This window comes from Amblyomma americanum, chromosome 1 (genome assembly GCF_052857255.1).
Source record: "Amblyomma americanum isolate KBUSLIRL-KWMA chromosome 1, ASM5285725v1, whole genome shotgun sequence".
NCBI lineage: Eukaryota > Metazoa > Arthropoda > Arachnida > Ixodida > Ixodidae > Amblyomma > Amblyomma americanum.
Genome location: NC_135497.1, coordinates 219,069,141 through 219,076,601, shown reverse-complemented (window position 1 = coordinate 219,076,601; position 7,461 = coordinate 219,069,141). Strand labels below are relative to the sequence as shown.

The following is a 7,461-nucleotide window of genomic DNA, read 5'->3' as shown; positions in this document are numbered from 1 at the left end:
TAATTGCGTCACTTCATTCATTCGCTTATTTGCGGACGATTGTGTTCTTTAACGCGAAACAACGGTCAGTGATTAACGCGCAACTCAAACCCATATAAAAAATTCCGCCAACTGTGCGATGTCAGTGCATGTTAAGAACCCCAGGGGGTCGAATTTTATCCGGAGCCTCCACTAATGCGCCTATTCTTCTCTTCCTTCTTTCACTACCTTCTCTTCCTTTCTCTTACGGCCCGGTTGACGTGTCCACCGAGAAGTGAGACTGTTGCTGCGCCTTTCCTTTCGTCAAAAAATTTGATATCATTTCCTGGTGTCAAACATGGCAAATGACGCAAAATGTTAAACACGTATAGACATAATTTCAAGGCAAAAGCCTTTGTTGCCTCATCAGTGTGCGCAAGACCTGTCCGCAGGAAACGTGCATAAGAAGTGTCCGCTCTACCTGTCAACCAAAAAAATTCGACGAGGATGGGATTTGAACCCACGCGGGCAGAGCCCAATGGATTAGCAGTCCATCGCCTTAACCACTCGGCCACCTCGTCCGACGAAGCACGGGTGATTTAGAAGACAAATGTCGTAACTTGAAACCAGATATAGCGAACACATTGGATATAACGAAGGTGCAGTGTGTCATTACGTGAAACAGGATATAACGAACACACCAGATATAGTAAAGGTGTAGTATGTCGTAGCTTGAAACCGAAGCCAGTTAGAGAAGCGTGAGGCGATCTTGTTGAGCTTGAGACAGAACAACGCAAAGGCTTTCGCGTTGATGCATGTAAGGTGACTTAAGTGCTCCCCTGAATTTTCAGTTGCATGTTTTTCTGTCTGTAGTGATGCATAAGACATTATAATACATGGGTCACAACGTTGCATTCGGCTACGACCTCTAAAATATTTATACTTGAATTTCTTCTCTCATGCTGTTTTGATTTCATCAACCGAACGATGGCTGTGACGCGTAAGACATGGTTTTAGTTCACGTGAAGGATGAAAACAATAAACTCCAATATAGTCGATGATACATAGCTTTAATTCGCTGCAACGTACGCTTACTTAAAGAGCGGATGAACCACTTTTTGAGACTTACACGATATTCAAGGATTCAAAGCTATATAGGCCGTGGGTAAGGTATGCTAAGTTGTTTAATGCGAGAGCATTACTTGGCTCGTTGGGCGAAAACGCCGCCGTCAACAGAAAGCCGCGGCAGAAACGCGGCCGAAAGCAAGTGGCAGAAATCAAGAAGCGCAGTGGCGAGTGCGTACTCAAGCTGGGGACAACAGAAAAAAAAAACGTGTTATAAAAGAAGTACTGCATGCCAGCCTTTTTGGTGGCTCGTGAGGCAAGACTTAAGGAGCAAATTTCTAAACACAACGGCTTTAGCGCAAGTGTCACCTATCCTCTCGTAAGCGCACTGGATGTTGAGCGTCGCACTATGAGCGCATTGTTACGGACTTTTACTTATATGGCGAGGAGACTTCATGCAGCAGGAAAGAATGTGTAATCAGAGAGTTCCCCTTCGAGCACGGCCGGTACAAACGTTGGCCGAAAATGCAAAGTGCCTTCAATTAGGCAGCTTTCCTTCAGTCAGGAACGTAAGCGAAGATACCATTTTACTGAAATGGAAAGCATCCACCGTTAAACATTGCGGCACACCGTGCCGCATTTAACTGCGCGCATGGGGCACTACGCAGAGTTTGTAGCTCAACGGTGGAGGCCTTTCGCTGCAATACGTTTTGAAGCCTTCTCTCGTCGACTGTAGTTTGCTGCTCTGCATCGCCCGAGTGCGGCGGCTTTGTCTACACCCGCGTCTCAACTTTCTATTTACCTTAGTAACCTGGCCAGTTGGAACTCACTCACTCACTCACTCACTCACTCACTCACTCACTCACTCACTCACTCACTCACTCACTCACTCACTCACTCACTCACTCACTCACTCACTCACTCACTCACTCACTCACTCACTCACTCACTCACTCACTCACTCACTCCACTCACTCACTCACTCACAAAGAAAACAAGACCATGAAAGCCACGGTTTGTACAAACATCCTGTTTATTACTCCATTTACCAAGGGTCCAGCTATACATAAACGTGGAAAATGTCAACCACCTGGCACTCAGGTGCATTTCAATGGCTTCTACTCAGCGTCGCGTATGAATGTTTAAGGATGGTGCGTGCTACATCAGGGTGAACGAACCGCATACAGACGGGAAACGAACAACCATCGTGGGTTTATTACCGTAAAGGAATCACTTCTTTACCACATTCTTTTTTAAATATTTCTTGTATACATATTTTTATGGGGAAAACAGCTATAAACAATATGTAGAGTTACGTAGAATTTCCACGTGCCAAATAGGCAACCGCGATTCTGCAGACTGTTAATACCCGCAACAAATACAATGGGAGAAAGAGCGTTTCATGCGCTGTGCAAAACAAAGCGAGAAGTGATGCTGCACGCTGTACAACGACTTTCGCTTCAGTGGCAAAGTCTATTGCTGCTAAATGTCGGAAAATTTATTGACCGTGATGTCAAGTGCGCAGTTCAAAGGAAAGTCTCTGTTCAGCAATTACAGAAATTCCTTTACTCACCAGAAACAGCTGCGACACGACGTGTCTTCCAGTACGAAAAAGTTAATTCAAAAAACCGCACTGCCGTAACAAACATTGCATAGAAAAGTCCGTGCATCGCATGTCGGCCAGCGTTAACGAAAAAAAAAAACCCTGCTATTTTCAAACTCGGATTTCTGGCGGTTAATTTTTGTTTCTCCAGAATAGCGGTGTTTGACGCCTCGCACTTTGGTTGTACACAAAAACAGGAGATTTTGCATTTTTTTTTGTCTCTTGCTAGGCAACATCTTGCTCCGTGGAAGCAGCAACATCCGTCGGGGATCAACTTACAAATAATTAATGCGCTGAATTAGGTACTCCACTTTTGGGATATTTGCCTAAGCTAACAAGACGATGTGCTCTGCAGCGCTTTAAAGTAGCCGTCAAGTGTGCGTTTAGAATAGTACTACCGCGTCCAGTATAACCTGCGACACTCGATAAGTGGTCGGACCTCACTTCACAAAGCTATTAGCGGCCGCTGACGCTGAACAGTCGTGCATCTAGTAGCTGACCAAGATAGTATAATGTTCCCATGAGGCGACCTGGCATGTTTGGCGCGATTTATTACAGCGCATTCGATAGCTGTAAGCTGCAAACGGTCACCACGTGACGCAGTGCAGATTGCACTGAGTGCGACAGCACACGTGCTGGCTTGTACAGAGCGCGCGCACGAGAGATGCGGGAGAAAAGAAAGCGAAATCTGTCCGCATCTGGTTGGGATCGAAGGAAAATGCTCGCCTGCGAGAACAGCCCCACGGACATGGATATCACGTAGTCGAGCGGCTCAGAATTCAGGGGGTGCGCTCACGGGTCGCTTTCGCCGCTCCGTGGTGCACTACTGTTTAGGCGCTATGAGCGCGCACCACCGGGAAAGACAGGAGAGCGCACCGAAGACCGTTACGCCACTTTGTTCTCAATCGATTGCCTTCCATGTACTCTCATAGGGTTTCGGTTCAGAGCCTTCGTTTGAAGGGCACACAAGACGGAACGCACATACAGCGCTTATGGTCAGAAAAAAACAAACAAACACCACGACAGGTTTTTGTCAAAGGGGTGGTGTATTCGCTACCGCTGTCATGAAGCAAGTCAGGAAGATGAATCCATGAAAGACAAAAGGAAATCATCTACAATGTTTATAGGCCACAAGCGACCGCCTTGTACTCCACTGTCCTGGCTGTTGGTGCGAACCACTGCTGGAGGTTGTGGCGTCATAGCACGTCAGCAGGGGCATCTCACCAGAGAACCTATTGAGGCTGCTGAAATGCCAGTATTTGGGACTGCATGCTTAAGCGGCCCTTCTGTCGATATAACCACAACAAAAATCACAGCGTTAATGCACATCACGAGGGCACGATTTGATGTACCAGAGTCGGGCCGATTAAATGGCCTACAGTCACTTGTACTCTTCTCACAGACGCGCTTGTTTGCTGCTCTGTTATCGAAAGAAATGCGCGCTGGAAATAAATCAGAGACCTTGTACCTGTTGCTTTGATCATTTGCGCCTAATTTCGAACAAATTCAGCGCTTTAAGTTTAAACGACAAGCAAGAGTCTTTATTACATCGACGGAAAACAGATGCAACACTTAACACTATTCGCTACAAACGGCGCCACGTGCTAGTTCCCGCCGCAGTGCACAGAGAGGGCCGTGCTCCTTTCCTCCGCGTAGAGGCGCGGCAGCTGCGCGTGTGACGGGCTCCGACTGTAAAGGCCATCGTGGGTGGGCTCTCCATAACAGCTATTCGCTGCAAAAAAGAGCTGGAAATTTTGGATGCAATACAGCGGCTGTTTGTGCGTCCGATTTTTGAACAAGGTGGCACTTCGGGCTGGTTGGTTTAACACAGCGAAGGGATGCAGCGCGGGAGAGTGTCCTGCCTCTCCCGCGCTGCATCTCTTCGCGCGAATTTTAAGTTCAGCTCCGTTTGTGCGTGTGCTTGTGCGTGAGTTCTGCCGTCTTGTGCGTCAGATTTCTGCTCTGCTTTGTAACCGGATGGGCCACGAGCCTCAATGGCTAGGCAGTAAAAATGCACACTCGTGACGCTGTGCTGCTTGCGTCAAGACTACAAGTGCCCATCTCTTGAGCTACATCGGACCACTTCCAGCTGGTGATTCGTTGCCGTGGCTTGCACAGACAGAGCGAATGACCATGCTGTTCCTCTAAGAGCTTGCCGTGCGCAGCCTCAAGCAGCTTAGAAGGCAAAACGAAACACTTCAGGTAGAATTAAGACGTCTTGAACGGGCTCCATGAGTGCTGCCGTCGGAATTGAACAGGTTGTGGGTATTATCTCGTCCTTGCTGGCCAACGACGTCTTTAGAGCGGCGTGGTCAAAACTCGTGCTTGACCACAGAGCCACTATAAGGATGTGCTATTGTGACGTGGTTCCAAATACTCTGTTACGTACGACAAAGCGTCTAAATGCATGTTCATCGGTGATTGCGCATGTGAATGAAGCAGAAGTAATTTGTGCACGAACTGATTATTAACAATCTAAATAGTCTCTTACAGGCAATTAAATATGCTAGTCCTACTTCGCAGGTGGTCCCAAGGTGTCTTAGAAATTTAGCGCGCGATTACAAGCTTTCCGCCGGCTTTTGAGCGTCCTAAAAGCCAGAAAGACGCAGCAACGTGTTCTTTTCTTGTTTTCGTTTTTCGTTCCGATGTGCGAAAACACGGCATAGGAAACGGGATGAAGGTTGGCATAACTATGTTCACTTAGGTGGCGTGCTCGAACAATATGCGGTCTTTTGCTTGATACACAGTGATCGTGTACTAGCTGACCATCGCTGCCCTCACCGCAGTGCGGCAGGAGAGAGAACAAAAATCAGAAACCGTGCGTGGCTCTAAGAGGCGACCACAAATTGTCAGGGCATACCGATCTAAGTGGTTTTTAGGTGCCCTGTGGCAGTACACTCTACACACGGAAGCCCATATGGGAGTAAAAAGAGAGCAAGCCGTCCTCTACCGCACTCCTCTTTATAGGGACAAAGTATGCTGCCCAAGTTCCGGAGTATATTTTGACCACTAAATGCACGGAATGCTTACTCTTGGCAACGGAGGTGTGTTCCCTCTCCAAAGCATAGTAACTTGATGCAGTTGGCAATGGGAAGAGGCCTCTAAACGCGGCGCCGGATGTCCTTAGGCTAACAGATTGAAGGAGATTAAACTTCGGTTAAAATCTTCGCAACTACTACAAGTTCACCCCTTTTGAAGAGGAAATTTGTTTACGTCGCCAGCCGCAAGTATTCCGCATTTTTAGTGATGAAAATCTACCCCGGGGCTTGGGCAGCAAGAGCGCCCAAGCCCCGCTGGAGGACGGCTCCTTTTAGCTCCTGTCGTGCTTAGAGTGTAGGGTCGATCAGGGTATGCGTGGCCGCAGCGTTTCCGAGTTTGAGGAAGCTGCGTGCCGCGCCCCTGAGAAGCAAAGGGGTCGGTGAGGAAACGATAGGTCCGGCGCACCAGAATCTGCGAGTCTGTAGAAAGCCTCGCGGGTATGCTATCGGGCGCGCGGGCAACGGAACATGGCGCGTGACACCCGACGAAAACACCTGGCTACCACAGGAAGCAAAGTGGCACGATGCAGAAGAGGCGCCGTTCTGCGCGTATGTTTGGGCATTTCGCCTGTCAAAGTTGCGGCACCCGCCGACCGCTGCTTGGGGGACGAAGAGATACGTATACACAGTGCCTACAACCATCTGCGGACACTTGGGCGACTGAGGGGCTCGCACGCGCCGGCCCCCTTCTTGCACACTTACATGAACGCTCACTTGACGAAAGAACAGAGGCGGTTGCTGATCTCGATTAACGAAGGGAGAAGGTTGACTTCAAGGGGCGATTGAAAGAAATAAGAAAAAGAAGAGAGAAGCAAAGCAAAAAAGAAATAATTATAAAAAGGAAGGCTTCCGGGAAGACAACCTGAGGACGTTTCTAGTTGAATGCGCCGTTCTCCAGGCTGCGCACGGGGCACTCAGGTATAGGAAGCCTGCCCGTGCGGCGTCGGCGGCGTGGCATCATTAACGGGCTTGTCCCAGATCCGACAGCGCACCGCACGAATATCTTGCCTGCATCGAAACACTCGTATCGAAACACACGCATTAATGGAAGAGAAAAACGTCAGGTACTGTCAGGGGAAATAATCAAATGTAAAAGACGACTGAAGTGGTTCCCGAAGAGCACAGACCTCGCGGCATGGAAGGCGCGCGCTGCTGCTAAGGTCGCCACGCCCAGGGCCGCAGACAGCACTCTCAGGGAGAGGGTGCTTCGGGTCGACTCCGAAAAGAAAGCGCAAGGCAAAGGGATGAAGTGTGTCCACGAGGGAGAAAGCACGCCAGCTGAGAACAAGCACTCGCGGTTGCAATGCGCCACGTACACTGCAACGCAACGTATTGCGCCAGTCGCTCCGCTTATGAGCTTTCCTTCATCTTCGGGAGCGAAAAGACATCTCTAACGCACCTTTGTGAATCACAGGTGACCAACTCACACCCACGCAGCCCTAAAATCCACAGAACACGATCATTCGTACCACTTGACATAGATACGTCACAAAAATGCACAGTAAGTATGATATGCCACATGGATTCACATATGCAAGCATTTAGTTATACATAAAATAAAGGAGAGGTACACATAATAAAGCGAGGACATGTAATACTCTTTTTTTTGCGCACTGTGCACACAAAACAAAGAGAGCGAAAGAGAGAGAAAACATTGATCTCCAGCCCTTGATTATAATTACAGTGCTGTGACTTCCGACACTGTTTGTCTGATTAGGACTGCGGCATATAATAATAATAATAATAATAATAATAATAATAATAATAATAATAATAATAATAATAATAATAATAATA

General features: G+C 48.1%; 1 non-coding gene across 1 annotated transcript; it reads right to left on the bottom strand.

Annotated features, from left to right (window-relative positions):
• Positions 1-457: 457 nt before the first annotated feature.
• TRNAS-GCU (transfer RNA serine (anticodon GCU)) lies at positions 458-539 on the bottom strand. The gene has a single exon. It is a non-coding gene; the product is annotated as a tRNA-Ser (tRNA).
• Between the last annotated feature and the right edge of the window lie 6,922 nt (positions 540-7,461).